General features: G+C 49.7%; 1 protein-coding gene across 2 annotated transcripts in view; it reads right to left on the minus strand.

The window, feature by feature from the left end:
- The window catches only part of LOC144827080 (adenylate kinase isoenzyme 1-like), a 555995-nt gene that overhangs the window by 525976 nt on the left and 4834 nt on the right, over positions 1–25185 (minus strand). The gene's annotated exons all lie outside the window — the stretch shown is intronic.

The following is a 25185-nucleotide window of genomic DNA, read 5'->3' on the forward strand; positions in this document are numbered from 1 at the left end:
GGTGCAGCCTATTAGGAAAATCAGCACCTACTGGTGCTACGCCCCGGCAGATGGCGAGTGTAGCCCTGGGGGGGGGAGATTGGTGTCCAAGGTGGGTGGGGTCCCGCAGAAATGTCCCTTGTCTCTTTAGGAGACTGTGAGGTGGTCCCAGGGACCCAACTGCCCAAGAACACTAAGAAATATGGGCAGTGGGTGACAATCAATGGCCACAAGGTGGAGGCTCTTAGAGATACAGGAGCCAGTGTGACAGCTGTCAAGTGTCACCTGGTGTCTCAAGAGCAGATTGTCCCTCATGCATTTTGCCGAGTTGTTGCCGCCGACAACACAGAGAGCCATTGTCCAATGGCTCAGGTTCCCTTTGAGTGGGGGGGGGTCTCTTGTACTCTTCAGGTAGCTGTGAGGCCCGCCATGCCTGTTGACTGTTTGTAGGGGAACGATTTAGAGAGCTCACCTTGGGGAAAGGTGGAGAAGAGTACTCACTTGGAGATGGTGGGTCTGCCTGACTGGGCATGTGTGACCACCCAGTCAATGGCAGCACGTAGGGATGCTCAAGAGGACCTGGAGCCTGAGCGGGAGGCCCAGGAACCTGCCTTAGAGAGAAGAGGCAGGGGGCGCGAGAAACCGGCCCCCGAAGTTCCCTCGGCCCAGGAGGAGGTAGACCCTGAGGGGGATGCCCTGGAGCCTACCGGGGAACAGGTAGCTGAACTGGAGGACCTGCCTGAGCTGACCCATTGGCAGCCGGAAGGAGGCCCCTCCAGGGAATAATTCTGCAAGGAGCAGAGAGAATGCCCTTCTCTTGAGGGCTTGTGCCAACACGCTGCAAACAAGGCAGCAGGTGATCAGTCTGGATCACATTGACTCTACTGGGAGAACGGTCTCCTGTATAGTGAGCCTAAGGTTGCTGAGCCTGGGTCAGCCCATGTGCTGGTGGTACCCCAGAGTTTCAGAGCCTTCCTACTGGGGCTGGCTCATGATGTGCCGTTGGCAGGACATTTGGGGCAGGACAAGAACTTTGAGAGGCTTGTCACCCACTTTCATTGGCCCCAAATGCGCAAGAGTTCAGACACTCATTGCAAGACATGTCAGACTTGCCAGGAAAGTGGAAAGAGTGGGAGGAAGCAGAAGGCTCCTCTCCAGCCATTCCCCGTGGTCAGTACCCCCTTTGAGCGGGTGGGGATTGATATTGTGGGGCCACTGGACCCCAAGACAGCCATGGGCAACAGGTTCATCCTGGTCTTGGTGGACCATGCCACCGGTACCCAAAAGCCATACCTCCGAGGACAGTGACGGCCCAGTGGTGGGACGAGCACTGATGGGAATTTTCTCCTGAGTGGGATTCCCTCGCGAGGTAGTGTCTGACCGGGGTACCAACTTCATTTCTAAGTATATGAAGTCCCGGTGGCAGAAGTGTGTGGTAACTTAAAAGTTCACCACTCCTTACCACCCCCAAGGAAATGGGTTGGTTGAAAGGTTCAACCGCACCCTAAAGGGCATGATTCTGGGTCTTGAGGAACCTATGAGGCGTAAGTGGGACGTCCTCTTACCATGCCTGTTGTTTGCATACTGTGAGGTGCCACAGAAATCTCTAGGGTTCAGTCCCTTTGAACTTCTCTATGGACACCCAGTCAGAGGACCTCTGAGTCTGGTCAAGGAAGGCTGGGAGCAATCTCCAAGGAAACCTCCCCAGGATGTATATAGCTACATGCTGGCCTTCAGGAACCAGACTAGGCGTTTCAGGCAACTCGCTGAGGCGAATCTGGAAGCCAGCCAGGAGGTGATGAAGAAATGGTATGACCAGAATGCCACTCTGGTAGAGCTCCAACCTGGTCAGAAAGTGTGGGTCATGGCCCCAGTGGAGCCCTGCGCGCTCCAAGATAAGTGGACCGGACCGTTTGAGGTTGTGGAGCGCAAGAGTCCAGTTACCTACTTGGTTGGCTTGCGGTCTCCCAGGAACCACTTGCAGGTCCTGCATGTCAACCGCGTTAAGCCCCATTTGGAGAGGTCTGAAGTGGGCATGCTCTTAGCAACAGATGCTGGAATGGAGGAGGAGACTGAGCCTCTTCCTGACCTCCTGTCTGCAATAGAGCAAGATGGGTCAGTGGATGGTGGTAACCTCTCTTCCACCTTGACCCATGAGCAACAGAATGACTGCCACAAGTTGCTGGAACAGTTTTCTGATCTGTTCTCCCTGGTTCCTGATATCACAGATTGGTGCGTCCATGATGTGGATACAGGAGACAGCTTACCTGTGAAGCACAAAACTTACAGGGTAACTGACAGGGTGAGGGCTTGCATTAAAGAGGAGGTCTCAAAGATGCTTGCACTAGGGGTGATTGAGTCCTCTAGCAGTCCTTGGGCCAGCCCAGGGGTCTTGGTCCCGAAGGCTGCCGCGCCAGGTGCCACCACACCCAAACTCCGGTTCTGTGTGGACTACAGAGGACTCAATTCAGTCACCAAGACTGACGCGCACCTCATCCCCAGAGCTGATGGGCTCATTGATTGGCTAGGGACTGCACAGTACCTCAGCACGTTTGATTTAACGTCTGGGTACTGGCAGATTGCCTTGACTGATAGGGCAAAGGAGAGGTCAGCATTCTCCACACCAGATGGGCATTTCTAGTTCCGGGTTATGCCCTTTGGGATGAAGAATGCCCCTGCCACCTTTCAGAGGTTGGTCAACCAGGTGTTGGTTGGACTGGATGAGCTCAGTGCCGCCTACCTGGATGACATCGCAGTGTTCAGCGCAAGTTGGGAAGAACATCTGCGCCACCACTGGGAAGTGTTGTTGGTGCTGCGGAAGGCAGGCCTCACGATCAAGGCAAGTAAGTGCCAGATCGGGCAGGGTTCCGTGGTGTACTTGGGACACCAAGTTGGGAGCGGCCAGGTGGCACCCCTACAACCCAAGATTGAAACCATCCTTGCTTGCGAGCCCCCCAAAACCCAGACAGAGGTGAGAACCTTGTTAAGACTCACAGGGTACTACAGGAGGTTTGTCAAGGGGTATGGCAACACTGTTGCACCCTTGACAGAGCTGACTTCCAAGAAGCAGCCCAAGAAAGTGATTTGGACGGACACCTGTGAGAAAGCTTTTGAAGCCCTGAAAGCTGCCATGTGCACGGCGCCCGTGCTCCTGGTACACAATTTCTCCAGAGAGCTTATCTTATCGTTCAGACAGACGCTTCAGAGCATGGTGTGGGGACTGTTTTGTCACAGATGAATGAGGAGGGCCTGTAACCTTCATCAGTAGGAGGTTACTTCCACAGAAACAGAGGTGGAGTACTATTGAACGTGAGGCATTTGCTGTGGTCTGGGCATTGGAAAAGCTGAGACCATACCTGTTTGGGACTCACTTCCGGGTTCAGACAGACCACAGGCCCCTCAGATGGTTGATGCAGATGAGGGGTGAGAGCCCAAAACTGTTGAGGTGGTCCATTTCCCTACCGGGTATGGACTTTACAGTGGAACACCGCCCTGGTACAGAACACGCCAATGCTGATGGCATGTCCAGAATTTTCCGCCTCAGTGATGACAACTCCCAGGAGGTAGGGTAGTTCTCCCCGCATTTCAGCTGGAGGGGACACGTGTTAGACCTGGCACCACTGGCGTGGGTCTCCCTTCCATGTTTGCTGTTGCCTCATGTGTTTTTGCTATTGTTAGATGATTTGGGCACTGTGCCACTGCTGTCCAGTGCCACAGTGCAAGTGCTCCCTATTGTAAATTAATGTATTGATTAGTGATTCCGTGATTGACTGATTTGGTTTACTTGTCAGACCCTGGTATAGTGCACTGAGTGTGCCGAGGGCTTGTGAACCAAATGCTGCTAGTGGGCTTGTAGCACTGGTTGTGCCACCCACAGAAGCAGCCTTGTAAAGTGTATCTAAGGTCTGCCATTGCAGAGCCTGTGTGCAGTCATGCTGACTGGGCAAGTGCACCCACTTGCCAGTCCCTACACCTTCTCTTTTCTTCATATCAGACACCACTATGGTAGGCCCAAGGGCAGGGTGCATTGTAAGTTTAAGGTAGGCCAAGCCCTGATGTGTGTGGCAAGTCCTAATAGTGAATTACAGCCATTTTCGTTTTTCACTATTGCAAGGCTACCTGTTCTCCATCGGCCAGAATGGGCAGTTAGATTATTACATCTTATAATCCTAACTGACTCAGGGAACACAGTAGAAATTTGAGTTTAGTATGCCTGAACTCAGAATTATAAAATGCATATTTTAGTGAAGTTGGTTTTAACATTCTGTGTTTGAAAATACCACTTTATGAAAGTAGGTATTTTCTTGTCTAACAATCCAAAGCCTGCTCTGCTAGGTTCTGTATTCGTTGTCTGGAGTTTGAGTGACAGGGCTGGGGGATTCCAGGAGACAGAATGAGTCAGCCCAGTGGTGAATAGAGAGATCTGCATCTAGATGGGTGGGAGGAGTAGCACATGGGGGGACCTGAATAGGGCTGTGCCTGCCTTCCACAATGCTGGCTCCACCTCCTGGGGTGCGGCTGATATCTCTGCCCTGCACAGTGAAAGAAGAAAAGGAATCATGTCAACCAAGTGCTACAAGGCTGTGCTTTCCCTCCACAATGCTGGCTCCACCTCCTGTGGGGTGTCTGATGTTTCTGCTCTGCACTGTGAAAGGAAAGAAGGAGTCATGTAAACAGAGTGCTCCAGAACTGGTTTGGACTGGGCATAGGCCCCTCTGCCCTCAGAGGACAAAGGATTTTGGGGTATAAATATTGGGACCTTGATCCCAAGACATTAGATCACTTTTGGACTACAAGAAGGAACCTATCCCTAAGCTGAAGTGGTGCTTGGGGGATTGGCCTGCAGTGGTTGCCTGACTGCCAAAGGAAGGAGAAAGGAACTTTGTGTACTTTATTTTCAACTTGTGAAGGATCGCCAAGGGCTTGGAAAAGAGCTTGCTTCCTGCTGAAGTCTCAGGGACAACAGACTTCAACCCCAAGCTCCCCAGAGTTCTTTTGGAAGTGCCTGCTGCTGTTTTGGGCCTTATGAGGAGCTGCGTGTCACTAGGAGCTGGAAGCGTGACTCAACGAGGAAGAAGCGTGTCACTGTTGCTGCCGTTGCATCTTGAATGTCGGCTCTGTAGCTGTCGTATTGCACAGCATCGAGAGAAGCGTCTCGCATCGAAGAAGAAGCGTGTCGCCGTCGCTGCTGCTGCGGTCACATTGTGAATTTCGGCGCTGTAGCTGTTGTATTGCACGGCATCGAGAGAAGTGTCTCGCAACGAGGAAGAAGCTTGTCGCCGTCGCTGCTGCTGCTGTCGCATCTTGAATGTCGGTGCTGTAGCTGTCGTATTGCACCGCATTGAGGAAAGCACCTCGCATCCCCCGGAGAAGCGCGCCACCGTTGGAGCTGCTGCCGTTGCATCTTGGATGTCGCCGCTGTAGTTGTCGAATTGTGTGGAAGCCTCTCGCAACGTCCGAGAAGAGTGCCGCAGCCGAGGCTGTTGCCGTTGCATCGCTGAACAAGGGTGTCGCCGCTGCAGCTGATGCATCGAACCGAGACATCTCGCATCATTGGAGAAGCGTGCCGCATCTGGAAGATCTTCACGTCTTTATTTCTTTGCACCGGAACTTTGCTGCATTTCCATCGCTGCAACATTACTTGTTGTGGAAGCGCAACGCATCATTAGGTACATTGACGCAAAGTGTTGCATCTTAAGAACTGAACTAAACTAAGCTAAAACTACCATTATTAAGCATAGTATTGCGGATTTTTGTCGTTCATGGTCTTGTGTTAAGTCTATATAAAGAATACTTATTTTTAATATACAACTGTGTGATGTCCATCTGTAGTGTTGTCACTGGGTTACTGTATATGGTCACAAATGCTTTACACACTGCCTCTGAGATAAGCCTGTCTGCTCGTGCCAAGCTACCAAGGGGGTGAGCAGGGGTTATTTTAGGAGTGTACCCCTTTACCCTGACTAGAGGCAAGGGTCCCTACTTGTCACAAGTACCTACCGGTGCCAACTAGAGACCCCCAAATCTAACATGACCCGTGAAGAAACTTGAGAGGGAAATAAATCCTGGACTGTTGTCCCCCCCCCCCCCATGAGAGGTCAACAAGGACAGCGAGGGATAACCAGCTAAAGCTGGGAGCTGCTGCAGGAGCTGCATTGTATGGAAAGTAGGGAGCCTTGTGTTGCCGTCATGGTTCGTGGGGGTACGGAACAGCAAGCGGCACGATAACAACCTGTACCGCATTAGCGGGTGAAAACGGAACTTCATTTCCCAGCAGCGGCCCCGAACGAACTACAAATCCCGAACTGCTGTGCGCGGCGCATGCGCACGCCAGGAAGCGCATAAAACAATGGCAGCAGCCGGGAACAGTGTCGGATATTGACGAGCCAGAGCCAAGGTACGGGGAATCGCCGTGAGGTAAGGACCAGCGTTCCTTTTTCTACTTCCTGCCAGAGCGTGCCGAGGTGCGGGTGATCGAACAAGTTGGGTGGCCGCTCATTCATGACCCGACCGGAGCGTGAGCACTCTGGGGACTTAGTTGTGGGTCTAGCTGGGGCCCTTGATAAACATTGCCGGAAAACACGGGAATCAAGCGCAAGCCGAGCGGCTGCTCCTGCGCGTCCCGTCATCAGGACAAAATACTCTCGAGGGCATTTATACCAACAATCTATGAAGGAATCATAACGAGGAAGCCTTACACGGTGTTCCTATCAGCCAAAGGATCACGGTCTTCACAGGGCAAGACGATAATCATAGATGGGGGAGCCGAGGTCTCTCGCTCAACCACAGAAGTCAAGACCCCTGCTTTAGGGTGGCATTGCGGGCCACAGCGTATCACTGTACCCCTCGTTGGCGAGTGCCGGGACCAGCATTCATGCGGGGGACGGTTAGGCCAGGTATTTACCGGTCTCTTTGTTGCTGACAGACAAACTCGAGTGGCATTGTCGGCCATTTCTTAGCACAGTGCCCTCTGTTGGGGAGTGCCAGGAACGGCATTCATGCGGAGGACGGTGTGGGTACATAAGGTATACGAAGGGTGACTAAAACCCGGTCCTTGGTTAGTTCGTGACATTATAGAACTTTATTTGGAGCATTATTGGTACTTTCAATAAAGCCTTATCTCTACTTCTGGTCTGTTGGTGCTTTACTGCTGTGTTGTAGGTCTGTGGTCTTGGTTCTACTGCCAGAACTCAATCCCGAGGTCAGCCAGGGATTACAGTTGCTGAGCCTAGCCCTGAGGTAAGGAGGTCTCCTTTGATTTGGGTAGTCGCCCCATTAGACCCATTAGTCCTTTCCTGCCCAGCTGGGGCCCTGAAGTAAGAACTCTTACACTTGGAGTCTTGCTTTCCAACAGAGGGGTAACAGTACTGCACAACCAAGAGAATTTCAGAAACTAAAGAAGAAGAAAAAAAAGTTTTAAGGAAATTATTCTAGAGGATAGTGCCCCCATATAGAATTGGAATTATATATAAAACGATTCTAGCGCCTAGATGGTGAAGCATGCGGCAAATGGTCCTGAGGAGAACTGGTGTAGGAACAGGAGCCACAGCCCTGATTCCCTCACCGTTAACTCAGAGGGCTAAGAGGAAAGCAGCACAATCGCACATCCTTGCAGCAAGGAGAGGGAACATTTTGCAGAAGAAAAGCGGGGTTGCAAATAATTTAATGGAACAACTATCCCCAGGTCCCTCTCCACAGGCATTAGCCTTCTTAGGGTCTTCTCCAGAGTCTGGTACCATTGAAGCGGACACTGCGGCAAAGAATGTCGTGGTCCCAGACAGCTCTCTATAGTCAAGGGACGTGAAGGATCCAAAGCCCCTCAACAACCTGCAGGCGACTGAGGGTACTGGCAGTGGTTTAATGACCGCACCAATGGCCACAACAAAAACATACGAGGAAAGGAAGAAAGTGAAAGGGATGGAAAATTCCCATAAGGACTACCCTCAATTCTCAAAAAATTATAAAGCAATGCACGAGGACACCAATGCACAACTTAAAGGCCAGACCCCAGATGGCACATCATCTAGGGACTCTCCGGCACTAGACTCTTAGGAAATCTTGTCTGGTGCTGACCCTGATCCAAGGGGACAGTTTGAGATAGCAAAAGGTCTGGCTGCGCCTCTTCGCGATATAGTGACGTCAAGCTGCCCGGGTCCATCGCCTTCTCCAGTATCTCAGGGTCTCCCGTTGGAAGCCAGGGCTAAAGAAATGGAAATGCAAAATCAGCAGGTGGTGGCGACGACGATTGGGCATCCCAGGGAGAGTGAAAGGGAGAGCCAGTCCTAAACGGTTTTGATGCATCAAATGCAACAGCTTTTCGAGACGATTCTAGGGGAAATACACAATTGTAAGATCTCTCAGGCCCAAGAACTCACATTACTTCATCAAAGACTCCACGAAATCGAGAGCTTAGTACAAAAAATACCAGAGTGAATCAAAGAATTGGAGCAAAGAGTATCAGATATTGAAGACCACTCTTTGGCATGTGTCTCTGACATTGCTTCCCTTCAGAAAAAGCTGCAGGCTTCACAATTAAAGATGGATGAAATGGAGAACTAGGTGAGGCGTTCAAATCTGCACTTTACAGGGATACCAGAGGACAATGAACGTGCCAATGGCTTGTCTAATCCCTTGTCGTATATGGAAACCCTGATCAGAGAGCACATACTTGAGAACGTTCCAGAGGACCTTACTATAATGAGAGTTCATAGGTTTCATTCCCAGAAACTTTCAGGGGCTAGGTATCCAAGGACGATGATTGTGAATTATTCCGTTATAGAGAGGCCATTTTAAGTAAGGCAATACAAAGGAAGGTCATTGTTCTATCCAAAGGGATGAGGGTGAGAGTGTTCTCTGATATGTCGGCGTTTGCAGCACGTCGGCGGAGAGAATTTGTGGGGCTGATTGGACAATTTAAGAGCGCAGGAGCACAGGCCTCTATTGTTCAACAGTCCAAACTGAAAGTCTTATGGAGAGGCCAGTTCCATCTTTGCTCTACTCTTGAAGAAGCTAAAGTAATATTACAAAAGACATCCCAAGCAAGCGGAAAGTAGAAAAACGTGGGGTGGTCTAGTCTGCTTTGGGATGGAGTATACCTATATGATATTGAAGTATAGTTCAATATATTAAGTCTGGTTTATGTATGATCTCTGTAAATCTCAGTAGGTTTAATTCCTTGTACTTTGCACTTTATATGCTGTGTTCACTTTCACTTTGCACTTTCTTTCCCTTTTTGCAACATTTATTAGTATCTTTTTATGCTTTAATGGGAAAAGAAGGCATTGATCTCTTTTTATGGTCAATTGGTAGCGTAAGCCGGATTGAATTCTAGGTTGTTAAAGGTTTTTGAAATAAGGTTTTGCACTTGTACATTGCACTTTTTTAACGAGTCTGTGCATAAGAGCTTTTTTTAAGGCTCAGTGAATTTGGGACAAGGTTTTTGAAAATGTGCTTTATAAATCACAATTTTGGCGGATTTTCTTAAAGTGGGTTCCCAGCTTATTCATTCACCAAGTTCCAGACTCAGTCTATAGATCAATGTACAGATAGCTATTTCTGGTTGGTATAGGCACATGAAGAACAAGCATTTCTTCCTCTTTATACTGCTAGCACTTTATGGAGGTTTTTTTTTAGGGCTGCTAAAAGATGCGTGCTAAGTAGCACAGAGGGGGAGGGTGCATAGACATGTGGTTAAGAGCCAGGAGGGCTGAGGAAGGGAGTCAAGGGCCACTCCCTTCTTCAGGTGGGTTTGGGGTGGTGGGGGAGAGGGGTGTGAGGGTTTGTTGGGTGAAGCATAAAAAAAGGGCAGGAAAACAGCAGGTCAGAAATGGTTAAGATACAAGATTGGAGTAAGAGCAGGGGACAAGGGGCTAGCTGCAGTTTATATCATTTTATATGGTAGCAAGGGGTTTCAGTCAACTCCAACAAGCACGGTTATATGAAATGGGGTATTCCAAAGGGAAGAGTGCGACAAGTATTCACGTATTGAGTAAATCTTGAAGAATGTCTCAATAGTTAAAGATAATTTCGTGCAATGTAAATGGTCTTCTAAATGTTCGTAAAATGGGGGCAGTGTTAAAATGGTTGGGCTTGTCCTCCCCTCAGGTGATTTTTTTGCAGGAAACACATCTTAAGTCTAATACCCCCAATTTATCACTCCCCAGGGAGTATTCCCAAGCATACTTTGCTTCAGCCAGTAGGGCAGCACAGGGTGGGTATCTTTTTCTTATCTTCATTGGATTGGGAGGTGAGAGAAGTGATCCGGGATGATGAAGCAAGGTGGATTTGGATTGAGGTTTTAGTCACAGGGTTTGTCTAATTTTCTAAAATTATTATGGGCAAATTTTTGATAATATCAAAGCCTTAAAACAGATATATATGTTAATAAATGCCAGCTGCCCTATAGTTATGGGGGGGTTTTAACTTTATACAAGATTTAGGTCTAGACATCTCAAATAAGGCTAAATAACAAATAAAATCAAAGACTGCAAAATTATTAAAAAGTTATGCAAGAAGATTATGCCTTAATAGACAACTTGACTTTTTCCTGATAAGCAGGCAAATTGTAAGAGGAGAGTCCACATGTTTTACTAACTCTTTTTCAGACCATTTGATAGTCTCCTTGGTGATACACTTATGTACCCCCCAAAGGAACAACGACAGGTGGTACTTTGATAAAGCACTGCTCTTGGATCCAGTATGGATCACAGAAACCTGGGAATTTATACAGAGTTTTTTCAAAAAGAATATTAATACAGCCCCAGGTTTTATGGTGTGGGAAGCTTTTAAGGCCTCTTTTCGGGGGCAGGTGATTGCATAGAAAGCTAACACATATAAGCAGAGGGAACGGAAGATTGAATAACTACAAAAAGCTGTGGACCGGGCTAGAGAAAGAGAGACGGCGCATGACGAGCAACAGACGACGGGTGGACAGGGCCTATGGGAGACAGGGCGTGCACCAACCCCACTTCCAAAGAAGCCCGACAGAAAACCAACAACTATAGATCTCGCAAGCAGCTTGCGCTGCTACGCAGGCAAATCCTAACAAGCATGTACAATGCAATGGTCTTGGCATTATTAAAGGTAGAGCTATTGGCATTGCTCATGACTTATTTTTTTGTAAATCATAAATAAATGGCATTTTCATTTACATTGCCAATAGCTTAATCGTTAAATAAATGGCATTGTCATTTACAATGCCAATAGCTTAATCGCTCGCAAATGCATGACCTATTGCATTTATACCCACACAGAGCCACACACACAAAGCCACCCACACACACATACAGAGCCACCCACACAGAGTCATTCACATAGCCACCCTCACACAGACAGAGCCACCCACACATAGAGCCACCTACAAAAAAAGCTATCCACACAGAGCCACACACACACACAGAGCCACAGCCACACACACAGAGCCCCCACACACACACACAGAGCCCCCCACACACACACACATAGCCCCCCACACACACACACATAGCCCCCCACACACACACACAGAGCCCCCCCACACACACACACAGAGGGTACAGAGTGGGGAAAGAGGTGGGGTTTTTTGGCTGTGCTAGAGATGGGATCAGCCCCGGGATTCTTGAGGGGGCTACCGAATTGCAGAGACAGTGGAATTTTGACAAAGTCAGAGTGGGAGAGGCATTTAGAAACAGAAATCTGTTCATACCTGGAAAGGCAGATATGGGAGGAAGCTAAGAAGCAAAAGGAGAAACGCCGGGACGAAAAAGAATCCAAAGAGTGAGATGAAGAGACATGATGCGTAAGGTGGTGGGAGAAAGAGGTGAACTAGGACTAGGAAGCCCTGGCATTCGGCACCCAGAGCTTTGTATTGCAGGACTGGGGGTTCTAAGAAAAAACTTGAGCCCTGCACTTAATACCATTTATGTGTACAAATTAAGCCCTGTGAAATACTAACTATCCACCTCCCAAAAGCAGATTATAGGGTAGTAGCCCCACTCCTCTACAGGCATGGTACACTAGAGGTTCACTCTCTGTTCAGCAGAGTGCAGTACTCTACTGGGGACTTGAAGGTGGGTTCGGAGAGGCTACAAACTCATCCGATTTGTGGAGATGTGTGGTCAGGTTCTGTTCGTTTGGAACACAAAAGGGGGCGTTAATGTAGTGATATTTTCTACAACTGATAATGGTCCAGTTTTGGAACCGTATATCATATTGCTTTCGCTCTCACGTCAGAACACTTAACCAAGGTCAGCGTCGAAAGTGACAAAGGACTGCTTGTTTACATAATTCGATAACATAATGCTCTGTTTAATATAAGGTATTAATGTCACAGGTGGTTTGCTCACGTATCCGTTCTTGCTTTGCTCATGACAACCAATGGCTGGCTGTGTAAACGAAGCACGGGATGATAAGCCTGCAGGCTGCTCAGCAAAGAAGCATTAGTAAAGAAAATAGGTAGCGCTATTTCACGAGTGAAAGATTTTTTATTGATTGGCCAGGGTAATGAATGTAAGGGGGGAGCGGGACGAAGGAGAGCTGCGGGCGGAGGGAGGGGGGGGAGCGGGACGAAGGAGAGCTGCGGGCGGAGGGAGGGGGGAGGAGCGGGACGAAGGAGAGCTGCGGGCGGATGGGAGGGGAGGGAGGGGGGAGCGGGACGAAGGATAGCTGCGGGCAGAGGGAGGGGGGGAGCGGGACGAAGGAGAGTGCGGGCGGAGGGAGGGGGGAGCGGGACGAAGGAGAGCTGCGGAGGGAGGGAGGAGCGGGACGAAGGAGAGCTGCGGGCGGAGGGAGCGGGACGAAGGAGAGCTGCGGGCGGAGGGAGGGGGAGCGGGACGAAGGAGAGCTGCGGAGGGAGGGGGGAGCGGGACGAAGGAGAGCTGAGGGCGGAGGGAAGGGGGGACGAGCAGAGCATCTCTGGAAACCACCACCGTCTTTCTCCAAGGCAAAGCAGAAATGCCTCGGAGAAAGCATGGTAATTTTCGCATTCGGGGGCATGTGTTTTTAGGTTTGAGTGACGGATGACGTCACAGGTAGAAAGAACCTAAAAATACACGCCCCTGAATCCGAAAGAGACGGGGCTTGGCAGGAGTGACGCCCTTATCCTCCAATGGCTGGCCTCCGTTTAGGAAGCCAGCCAATGGAGGAGAGAGGCGGGTTCCAAGCCCCTAACTCCAAAACATTCATTCTTCGGGACTCCGCCTCTCACTGCTTCGCAGTGAGAAGCGACGTTCCCTCGACCTAAAAAGCTTCACAGGATTGTTTTGCCCCCTTCATTCACAAAACCAAAACTGCCCACAACACAGGCTCCCTTGCACCATGGTGCAAGGGGGCCTGTGTTGGTGCGTGCCAGCACAGACAGAGAGCAGGAATTGACTGTATAATGTTAAATATGGCACATTCCTGCCCTCTCTGTTTCACGCGGAGCTGCGCAGCACGGTGGCTTGCTGCGTTGCGTTGAGTGACTATTTGATAAATACGCCCCTCAATGTCTAGCTTACGGACAACATTGGAAGATGCCACTGTATGTAAATAATAAGAAAATGTTTATTCTGTTATCTTTATGACATGTATGAATAAATACAGCCTGAAATTGTGTATCCTCCTACATAACACTCATTCTCTCCTAGTTTCTGTTATTGTATCGATTTTAGTTGGGTGTTTTGATCACTATCATGTATACTTGTCCTTTAAGCCTTTCTCACCCCAAGGTAGGTGTTCCCACCTATTATTAGATAAGGTATATTGTATATGGTTTTTGTATGCCTGATATTACTGTATTTGCTCTTTTAGCACTGTTGTGTTGAGTTAGCGCCTAGAAGCTACGCAATAGTGTACTTTGTGGTTAAACATAGCGTAACATGCAGGCGCTATTCGGAGTGGAGGTTGAGCGCAGGACATTGATACAGAACACAAGTGATGCTCATGATGAAGGTAGAAGCTAAGGTTGTATTTCAGCTTTTTTTAAATTAGATTTTGTATCATACCTATAACGCCCTTTCGAGGAATGCTTTTCAAGAAAAATCTAAATGTTTTTTTCTCTTCGAGTAAAATTGTGCTTTAATAATCTTTTCTAGCAGGGCAATGGTTTGTTATCAAGCGTCATAAAACAATACATATCAGTATGAAACTCATTGACACAAGGAAGACCTCTCTCGTCAATGGTGAAGAACAGATTTAGTAGTTGATGACTACTTGTTATTGGACACAGCGCCTATACACATTTAGTACCCTTTAAAGCACGAAGGATCAGTTAATTAAGTGAGTGTCAAACGCAGGCAAGGCGTGGGCATTCGTCACACATTTCCCAAGCATCACTCTAATTAAAATAAATGTTTCTACACCCGATACTACCCTAGTTGCCCCCAAGACATGGCGGGAAGTGGATTCCAAGGACAGGGCATCTGAAACTGCTTGGACTTAACCAAATAATGCGGGAATAAACATAAATTACAGGTTGTGGTTCGTGAGGGTCCTGTTCTACCTGTCGTGTCCTCAGGTGCGGGGGTGTAAACAGCCTCTGCCCCCTCCCCGGGCACTGCTTGTGTGTATTTAGGCTCTCGCTGGGCCCCGCTGAGCAGGCCAAAGGCGAAGGCAGGCCTGTGATTGTAAGTCCTGCTGGGCCTGCTGAATGGTGGCGCTGCCGGGACTGCTGGGCCCGGCTGGGAAGAGGGGGGTCCCCGGGGCGGCTGAATGGGTTCCTGGGGGGAGAATGGGGCCCGGGACAAAAGGGGATTCCAGGTAATGAGAGGGACCCCACAGGCCTGTAATGATTCAAAAGGGAGCGATGATAGCTGCGGGCAGAGGGGGGGGAGCGGGACGAAGGAGAGCTGCGGGCGGAGGGAGGGGGGGAGCGGGACACCCGAGACTACCCTAGTTGGCCCCAAGACAGGCGGGAAGTGGATTCCAAGGACAGGGCATCTGAAACTGCTTGGACTTAACCAAATAATGCGGGAATAAACATAAATTACAGGTTGTGGTTCGTGAGGGTCCTGTTCTACCTGTCGTGTCCTCAGGTGCGGGGGTGTAAACAGCCTCTGCCCCCTCCCCGGAGCCCGGGCACTGCTTGTGTGTATTTAGGCTCCTGCTGGGCCCCGCTGAGCTGGCCAAAGGCGAAGGCAGGCCTGTGATTGTAAGTCCTGCTGGGCCTGCTGAATGGTGGCGCTGCCGTGACTGCTGGGCCCGGCTGGGAAGAGGGGGGTCCCCGTGGCGGCTGAATGGGCTCCTGGGGGGAGAATGGGACCCGGGACAAAAGGGGATTCCAGGTAATGAGAGGGACCCCACAGGCCTGTAATGATTCAAAAGGGAGCGATGATAGCTGCGGGCGGAGGGAGGGGGGGAGCGGGACGAAGGAGAGCTGCGGGCGGAGGGAGGGGAGGGAGGGGGGGAGTGGGACACCCGATACTACCCTAGTTGGCCCCAAGACATGGCGGGAAGTGGATTCCAAGGACAGGGCATCTGAAACTGCTTGGACTTAATCAAATAATGCGGGAATAAACATAAATTACAGGTTGTGGTTCATGAGGGTCCTGTTCTACCTGTCGTGTCCTCAGGTGCGGGGGTGTAAACAGCCTCTGCCCCCTCCCCGGAGCCCGGGCAAAGGCTCACCATATCGGAGTCCTCCCGCATGGTTCTGTTGATGTGCGTTGCTGTGGCTGATATTACTGTTCAGGGTATGCGAAATAACTTGCGAGGAAGGATGACTGTTTGAGGTCTCATGCAGGTCGGTACAAAGCCTCTCCTCTGCGTCTAACGGCACAAACAGGGGTGCAGGAGCACTAAAAACGGGGGCAGAGGCAGAGGCTCGAGGCTCACCTTCACTGCGGGGAAAAGTAAAATGGCGGCCGCAGGCTTCCGAATTTTTCGGAATCGGGGGCGTGGTTTTGCTGTTTTGAGTGACGCATGACGTCACTGTCTAAAGAACAGCAAAATTTACGCCCCCGAACCTGAAAAAGACGGGGCTAAATTGGAGTGACGCATCTCTCCTCCAATGGCTGGCCTCCGTTTAGGAAGCCAGCCAATGGAGGAGAGACGGGGCAGGGAGGCGGGTTAAACAGCACACTAAGAGACATTAAATCTCCGACCCCAGACTGCGCAAGCGCAGCCTTTAGTTCCTCGACCTAAAAAGGGGCGATGTCAACATAGCTCTAGGGTTTTAGTAATGCTTTATGGCCTTATTTACTCTTATTGTATGTAATTTGTTTTTTGATATAGGTAATGCTGGCTATGTATGTGAATTTGTGCTATTTATATTGTGATGAATTATGAGACTATTTATTATGAAGTGTTTTTCAATCTTGTACCATTATGCTGACTATTTATGGATGATTTTTTGTTTTTCTGTATATCCCATCTATTTTTTCTGCCCATAATAAAATGGAAGCCAAACCCTACTGGAAGACGGAGTCAGTCGTGACAACATAGCTACCACCATCGACACCTACTTTACAATTAACACAAACAAAGCCTCCTCACCGCTTACAGAGTGGGAGGCCTTCAAGTTCGTCATAAGGGGGGCAACGATCAGCTCTGCTGTTGGAGCATGACAAACAATAAACCGAGACCTGAAATGGGTGGAAGCAGGATTGGGTGAGCTTGAGCAGGACGCAGTATCCAATGTGGATAAACTCACTGAGCTTGAAGCTGCATGCATTGAATACGCAGATCTGCTAGAGCGCCTGCTTGTAGTGTACTATCACTCATATACTCAGAAAATGCATGCTGAAGCAGACCAGTCGAGTACACTGCTCGATCAGCTGATTAGAAATGCTCCAACCTTTGTATCCATATTTGAAATCGCTACCCCAACGCATACTCTTGATCCCACACAGAAGGGAATCAATGAGACTTTTCATGAGTATTAGGAGTCCTTATACATGGCACCCACATGGCAGAACAGAACCACAAGCGATTGAGGTCTCCCTGGACGCAGTCCACCTGCCGCAGGTGACAGCAGCAGACAAGATGATGCTCATAGTCCCGATCACCGCGGCTGAAATCCAAGAAGCTAGTAAAGAGCTTCCCTGCAACAAAACCCCGAGGGTTAGACAGCCTACCATGTGGAGTTCTATTCAACCTTTGCTACACAACTGGTTCCCCACGTAGAACAGTTGTATCACACCTCCCTGGCTGAGGGAGCGCTACCCCCTACTACAGTTCAAGTCCTTGCGACCTCATTGCGGAAGCCCGGGAGAGATCACACAGACATCACAGCTTACAGACCCCTGTCGCTTTTAAACACAGAATATAAAATACTAAACAAGGTGTTAGCCTGCCGTCTCCTCCCCCTACTGCTGAGACTCATACATGTGAACCAATGTGGCTTTGTACTTGGAAGAAATACATCGCTGAACATACGCAGACTCTACCATGTCATGTATGCATGACCTGAAGCTTTCCCCAGGGCAGGGTGTCTCTCGCTTGACATTTGCCAGGCCTTTGATACACTGAGTTGGGAATACATGACAGCTGCACTTAAGCTTTTTGGCATTCTCCAAGTGTTCCTCCGATGGATCAACCTACTATATACCTCCCCGACAGCTAGGACACACACTGGCGCCCACATCTCGAAAACCTACATCATACAACGAGGCACAAGACAGGGGTGCCCGCTCTCCCCCATGTTATTTGTGCTTGCATTGGAGCTGCTAGCATACACGTTACGCCATAGTGCTCAAGACTGTAGTGTCCCTATTGCACCTACAACCCATAGTTTGTAACTATATGTAGATGACATAATCATATACACCAATCAATCAATCAGGGAAAATTGTAAGCGTGCTACTCACCCGTGAGGGTCTAAAGGCGCGGGGGAATTACGCAGCTCCGTTCAGTCGAAGAGCCAGGTCTTGAGTGTCTTCCTGAAGATGTTCATGGAGGGGGTGCATCTGTTGTCGATCGGGAGCTCGTTCCATGTCTTGGCCACTATGTAAGAGAAGGCACCTCCACCTGTTGTGGCTCTGCAGATGAGCAGGGTTTTGGTGAGGTCGAGGTCGGCGGATCGGAGGTTTCTTTTGGGTACATGGAAGGAGATTCTCTTGTTGAATTATTAGGGTCCGGTGTTGTGGAGGCATTTGTAGGCTTTTTATTTTTTTTTGTATGAATCGGCCTGCCTGAACTGCCGTCCCTCTTAGGATTTATAGCCACAGATTGCCTCCTTGGAGTTTGTTCTGTCGCATTTATCCCACACATGTGACTGCTTAGTTTGCCCTATCACCGCAAAGTTGGAGATGCCTCAGAGTGACGGTCCAGTAATGTGTCTGGGAACTGACGACACAAAATGGCGGATTGCGAACGGAGCCACCATTTTTGTTGTTTCTTGTTCTCTCCCTCTGTCCGTTGGACTTCATCCTGCCGACCCTCAGACATTGCTCCTAGGCTGGACGGCCTTATCTCTTTCTCCCCCCACCAGGCCCCCATCTCTCCTGTCACCTATCTCCTCTCCCTCCCTCTCTCTACCCCCTTGAAAGTCTTATTTCTCCATTCACTCTGTTGAAAAATAATATACAATCGTTTTTAGCCTAATCGTTGTGAAAATGGAACCCTGAGTGAATTTACTATTTTGCATAGTTACAACTCTAACCACTAGTATATGTAGTAGTTCTTTGCACTTAATATCACTATTTTGTGATTCTGAGCTTTCCCGTTTGCTTCTCTCTCCTGAGTGACTCTATAACGTATAGATTTCCTTTTCTGCTATTCGTATCTCTTCCTTGTGGGACTCTTCAACTCGCTGACTCCCTCCCTATGTCCTCTCTGACGCTTGCCTTTCGTGGATCCTGTCTTTTTCTGGATTGCTAATTTACCCTGGTATTGAATGTGTTATCTTTCTGTAATTAATGCGATTTTCTTTTGCCGTTTGTTCCCCCTCTGTTGACCTGCCAGTTCAGACCCGCCTCCTAGCCCCCTGTCCCTTGTTGCCCTTTGACTAAGCATTCCTTCTGCGCTTGTGGGGGAAAGATCCAATATTCTTACTCTGGAATCTCAGTGACCCCTCTAAGTGAGTCCACAGCGTCAAGGGAACCATGCACAGCTGAGGCATGGTATGCGCCCCTTACCAAAGCACTCCCTCTCCCCTTGTTGGGGAAGGATCCAGTAGATAGGCCTTGGAGTCTCAGAGACCCCTCTGAGAGAGTCAACTGCGTAAAAGGAGCCTCATGCAGCGGAGATGTGGGAATGATACCACTTCCACAGCTTACCGGACTTTGGACAAGGTTTTTACCCGTTTACCAGTTTGTGCCCCCTTCACCCTCCCCCCTTTCATGCTCTCTCTCTCTCACCCTCCCCTACTGCTTTCCCTCTTTCTTTATTTCTTTGTCTACTTCCTCTGCCCCTATCCCCTCTCCTCTTAATGACTATGGGGAAAGATCCAACTACTTATACTCTGGAGTCTCAGTGATCCCCCTGAGAGAGTCCACAGCGCCAAAGGAGCCACTCACAGTTGAGGTATGGTATGGCACCCCTTGCCAAAGCACTCCCTCTCCCCTTTTTGGGGAAGGATCCAGTAGGTAGGCCTTGGAGTCTCGGAGACCCCTCTGAGAGAGTCCACTGTGTAAAGGGAGCCTCTTGCAACGGAGTTGGGGGGATGATACCAGTTCCCCTGGGATCAGAGCTTACTGGACTTTGGACGCAGCTATTACTCGTCTACGGGTTTGTGCCCCCGTCACCCTACCCCTCGTCATTCATGCTGTGTCTCTCACCCTCCCCCTCCTCTTTCCCTCCTTCATCTGCCGTCTACTTCCCCTGCTCCTACCCCCTCTCCCCTGAATCTCTCCCCTTACCTGCTTTTTCCCTTACGCATATTGTCCTTATTGCTTGTCTCGACCTAACATGTAACTATGTAGCTATGCTCGAATAACTGTGTAACCTTTGTAATGATGTGACCTGCAACTATGGTCTGATACTCATGTAAAGCGCTCTGATACCTCCGGGTCTAGCCAGCGCTATATAAAACCTTTCAAATAAATAAATAAATAATTCTTGAAAGTAGCTCTCTTCTCAACGGGGAGCCAGTGGAGAGTATGCAGGTGTTGGGTGATGAGTTTGTGTCGAGGGATGGCGTAGGGTACTATGCTGAGTCTGTGCTGTCTGACGATGGCGGCGAGGGGGGCCACGTAGGTGATGAAGAGCGTGAGGCTGAGCGACGATCCTTGAGGAACTCTGCAGTTGATTTCCGTGGGTTCAGAGAGGAAGGGTGGCAGTCTGATTCTTTGGGTTCTGCTGGTGAGGACAGAGCAGATCCAGTCGAGGGCGGTTCCCTGTATGCCAGCCTTGTGGAGTCTGGCGGTGAGTGTGCGGTGGGAGATGGTGTCAAACGCTGCGGAGAGGTCGAGCAGGATCAGGGCTGCGGTGTGTCCTTGTTCGAGGAGGGTGCGGATGTCGTCTGTGGCGGCGGGTAGAGCGGTCTCTGTGCTGTGGTTGCTGCGGAATCCGGATTGAGAGGGGTTGAGTATGGAGTTTTCTTCTATTAATTTTGTTTTGGCTTTGGCCGCGACGGGGAGGAGGGAGATGGGTCGTAGTTCTTGAGGTCCGTGGGATCTGCTGAGGAAATCTTGAGCAGGGATCTGACTTCTGCGATTTTCCAGTCGTCGGGAACGGTGCCGGTCTTGAAGGTGGCGTTGATGGTGCGTCGTACTTCTGGAGCAATGGCGGCTCTGTGGAAGATGTGAGGCGGGCAGGGGTCCTTGAAGGCTCCTGAGAGGATTCCCTTCGTGGTCGAGGTGGTGTCTTCGGTGGTGACTGGGGTCCAGGAGGAGATAGTGGGCTGGCTGGCATTGCTGGGGGAGGAAGTGGTTTCGGAGTCAGGTGTCTGGTCGTTGAAGTTGTCGTAGAGGCTCTTGATTTTCAGATGGAAGTAGGATCCGAGCTTGTTGCAGAGGTCCTGGGAGGGGATGATGTCCGTGGTTTCACTGGGGGGCTTGGTGTATTTCCTGATTACACTGAAGAGTTGTTGGAGTTGACGAGGATCTTGTTTTGGATGAAGGTCCTTTTGGTGGATCTGATGCTTTGGTGGTATTCAGTCATGGCGTCCTTGTAGGTGGTGCAATCTTCTGATGTTTTGCTGGTTCTCAAGTTGTTCTCAAGACGTCTGCAGGTGCGTCTGGATTCTTGGAGGACGGCGGTGAACCAGGTGGCTTTCGCGGGACGCTCTCTGTCGGGGTTACGTAGGGATGCAAGCTCATCTGCGCAGTTGGAGATCCATCTGTGGAGTTTGTGGGCTGCGAGGTTGACGTTGGTCGAGGTGGTGGGGGTGTTGCAGTTGAGGGTGGAGTTGAGCAGCTCCTCAGTGACTTTGCTCCAGTTCCTTCATGGGGGCGCGGGTAGGTTTGGACGGTGTGTTTTGTTTTTTACATGAAAGTGTATGCAGTGGTGGTCAGTCCATGGAGGTTGCGTAGTGTGGCAGAAATGGACGTTGTTACCTCCTGCGAAGATGGGGTCGAGGGTGTGACCTGCCTTGTGGATGGGTGTAGTGACGAGCTGTTTCAGACCGATATTGGCGAGATTGTCCAGAAGGGTGGTGGAGTTGAGGTCGCTGGGGTTTTCAAGGTGGAAATTCAGGTCTCCGATGAGTATGTAGTCCATGGAGGCGATTGCATGGGGTGCGATAAGGTCGGCGATGGTCGTAGCGAACAAAGCGCAGGGTCCGGGGGGTCAGTAGGCGACGGTGCCGCAAAGTGTGGTTCTACGCTGGTCTGTATCTGGAACTGAAGGTGTTCGGTGGTGGAGCAGGAGTCACTCGTGGTGGAAGTGGAGAGTCGGCGGGAGCTCTTGTTTGCGATGGCGAGTCCTCGTCCAGAGGGTTGGGGCGGTCCTTCCCCTGGATCTTGTATCCGTCAGGGAAGGCGTTGGCGATGTCGGGGATGGAGGAGGTGTTGGTCCTGGTTTCTGTAAAGAAGGCGACATCTGGTAAGAGACTGTTGAGGAGGTCCCAGATTTCTGCGGTATGTCTGTGCAGGAAGGGCACGTTGGGAAGGATGAACCTCAAAGCTTTGTGGTGTCGGCGTTTGGTGCAGGGGAGGTGGCCGTGGGGGTGCGGACAGTGTTGAAGGCCTGACAAAAGTGATGGCAGGAGAACTGTCCATGGTTGGTGCTCAGTTTGGACCGCTGGTAGTTGTTGCTATCTCTGGGGTTCAGTGCGAGGAGGGCCGCTGAGTCGTAGCGGTGGATGGTCAGTGGGCCAGGGTCCCTGTCGCTGGTCGCGGTCGGGCACAGATGGGCTTGCCTTTGGCGGGCAAACGGTGGGGCCGCACAGCGGCCGACATTAAATAGGGGAGGGGGAGAAAGAGCGCAGCTGGAGCGGGAAAGCGGCAGGCAGGGGAGGGACCGTGAGGGCAGCAGTGGCGACGGGGCAGAGAAATAAGAATTAAAAACGCAAAACAAGGCGAATATGATATCAGGTACAAAAGTAAAGCTAAGCAGGCAAGCAAAAGTGGCAAAAACAAATACGGGCAAACAGTACCGGCAGCAGGAGAAGAACCTGAGGCAGACAGAGAGCGGGCCGAGAGAGGTCTCGAACCCTGCGCACACCGGGCAGCGGCAGACCAGCGGAGCTGCGGGGGGAGAGTGTGGGTCTCTGGCCGGAAGGTCAGAGGTCTCACACCAGAGACCTCCAAGAAGATGTACTAACCATAGCCCACACCTTTTCGCAATTCAAGTCCCTTTCCGGGCTGGCTATCAACATTGGTAAATCCCATGCATTCTCCTTCATGGATGAGTCCAAATACAAACTTTCCCCTTTGGAACAGTGGAGATCAATGTGGCTCCGAGTACATTTAAATACTTGGGAATCCAGGTGTATAGAGATCCACAGGATCTCCTGGAAGGGAACCTCTAAAAAGCAATCACTTCTATGCGTTCACAAATCACCTTTTGGACCTCACTCCCTCTTTCTGTAGCGGGCGCCTTGCTATATCTAAAATGGTAAAGCTCCCACGCATTCTTTATTTTTTCACCAATCTGCTGGTAGTAATCCCGACGAAGTTCTTCAAAATGCTGGACACTCTGCTAGTACCCTGGTACAGGGTAATGGTCGTCAACGAATCAGCCTAGCAAAATTGCCGTTACCGTCTGGCGCTGGGTTATGGGGGCGCCGGACTTCAGGGCTTACTGCTTGGCTTTTTTATTGGCTGGCAGGCCGCAATCTGCATGAAACATTTTACAAGCCCCGTATGATAGCCCATGGTGCATTACACAACTTACTGTTCCCTGAGGTACAAACTTCAGCCACGGCTCCACTGTTGCTCAGGGTGGCACTCACATATTGGAAATCAGCCTTGAAGTACACTGCTCAGATTGCTCCATATGCCCCTAACATACCACTTCTGGGTCTTCCTACAGGCACATTAACACAACGTAGGCTGTTCACATGGGAACAAGCAGGTGTGACTACTATAGGCTCACTGATTGGAGATGGGGCACTGCTTAATCATACCAACTTCATAAACTAACAGGGACTCACGGATATTTGTTCTTAGCACACGCAAGCCTTGTGCGATACATCAAACGGCACTGGGCCCTAGACGGTACTGAACCCACAACACACGAGCTAGTTCAATCGATATATTTAATGAGCACTGGCAGACATCTAATACAATGGTTTTACAGAGGCATACGAACGCACTTATCATCAATCCTGCTGTCAATATAGGCAAAATGGGAAATTGATATGGGTACAGCCTTTCTGGATAAGGAATGGAGTTTTCTCCTCGAATATCCGAAACGTATCTCACACAATTCACGATTCAAACTCATACAATACATGATAGTAAAGCGAGCATGCCTTACACCACATAGACCACATGCTGTTGCAGCGGTATGTCCACAACGTCCTGAACAAGATGTGATCTACTGCATATGTTGTGGGCCTGCCCTACCCTCTCCACATACTGGGCACAGACTGCTGCGACATGCGTGAGGTTGTCGGAGAGAACACATGGCACACGGCTGAGAACTGTCTTCTAGGTCTCTACCCAGGGTCGAAGAGTTATAAAGTGCATGCGAAATTCGCAGACTTAGTGCTTGTACCAACAAAACGAAGCATAACTAGGAGGTGGAAATCGGCAACGTCATCTGTTTTGCTCACCTGGAAGGAAGGTGTGGCAAAATGGGGGTTAGCAGAAGGTGAAGCATACGTAGAGAAGAGTATTTTGGGCTATGGAAAAAGCCTATTGCCATGAACTGGGACTTCCTCCTGGAATCCTTCAACTCGTTAGATATGTTCACAGCCTAATAACCACTGCTACTACCTCCCAGAAGGACGAGGCCTGGGTACACAGAGATAAGTCTCAACAAAAATTCTTATACTACACTCAACAATACGTCTACAGGCAATACACGTAATTTTAGACATACATAGGCACTGGAAGATTTTATCGCATGAGTGTCCCTATATAATGCAACAACATAGTTAACCATACACACCACATACCATTAATAAGTGCTGCTATAGCCGGACACCTTTTTACTCGACAATTGATAGACACACCTGTCTGCTGGGGGGCAGGGGAGGTAGCATTCACAGTTCAGTTGTTAAACAGGGTTTGCTATGTAGAAACAGCTATCAATGTATGGATATACTCTGTTGAATATCTTATTGCTACCGCACACAATGCTGATTTGTACTTGATTACCATAATGTATGTACACCCACTGTACGGTACTATATGTTACAGCGTAACATAGGCCTTATGTATGAAATGTATTCACTTCTCCGCACTTCTGTTATAAAAAAAAAATGTCATCAAGTAATAAGAAAACGAAAACAGAACTACAAGTAAAGTCAAATGGATATTGTTTGCTAAAGGTACTTGGGCATCACCACTCAGGACCCTGCCACTCTTAACTTTCAAAAGATTCAAAGGAAAAGGGGAGATGTTAATTAGAATCAGATGTTTTAGGATGGACACCATGGAGGGAAGCACACCCAGGAAAAACATCACTACATTACATCCTCATGCTCACAGAAACATCATCTACATTAGACAGTGTTCAAAGTGGGTTGGGATCGGAGGGGCACGACATGCCCATACTTTTTTAATTCAAGGAAAAGTTTCCCTACTTTTTGTGAAAAGACAACAAGCCCTGGACGGTTAATTCTGACATTTAAAATGCTTCAGCTGCAGTGTAAAGCAGGGAGTCTTCTTTGCTGTAAAACCGAGGGAGGTGCAGATAACTAAACAAGCATTCTTGCCAGGGCGGCTGCGTGCCCGAAAGAAATGTAAATGTGCGCAACTG

Source organism: Lissotriton helveticus, chromosome 1_1, assembly GCF_964261635.1.
Source record: "Lissotriton helveticus chromosome 1_1, aLisHel1.1, whole genome shotgun sequence".
Classification (NCBI taxonomy): domain Eukaryota; kingdom Metazoa; phylum Chordata; class Amphibia; order Caudata; family Salamandridae; genus Lissotriton; species Lissotriton helveticus.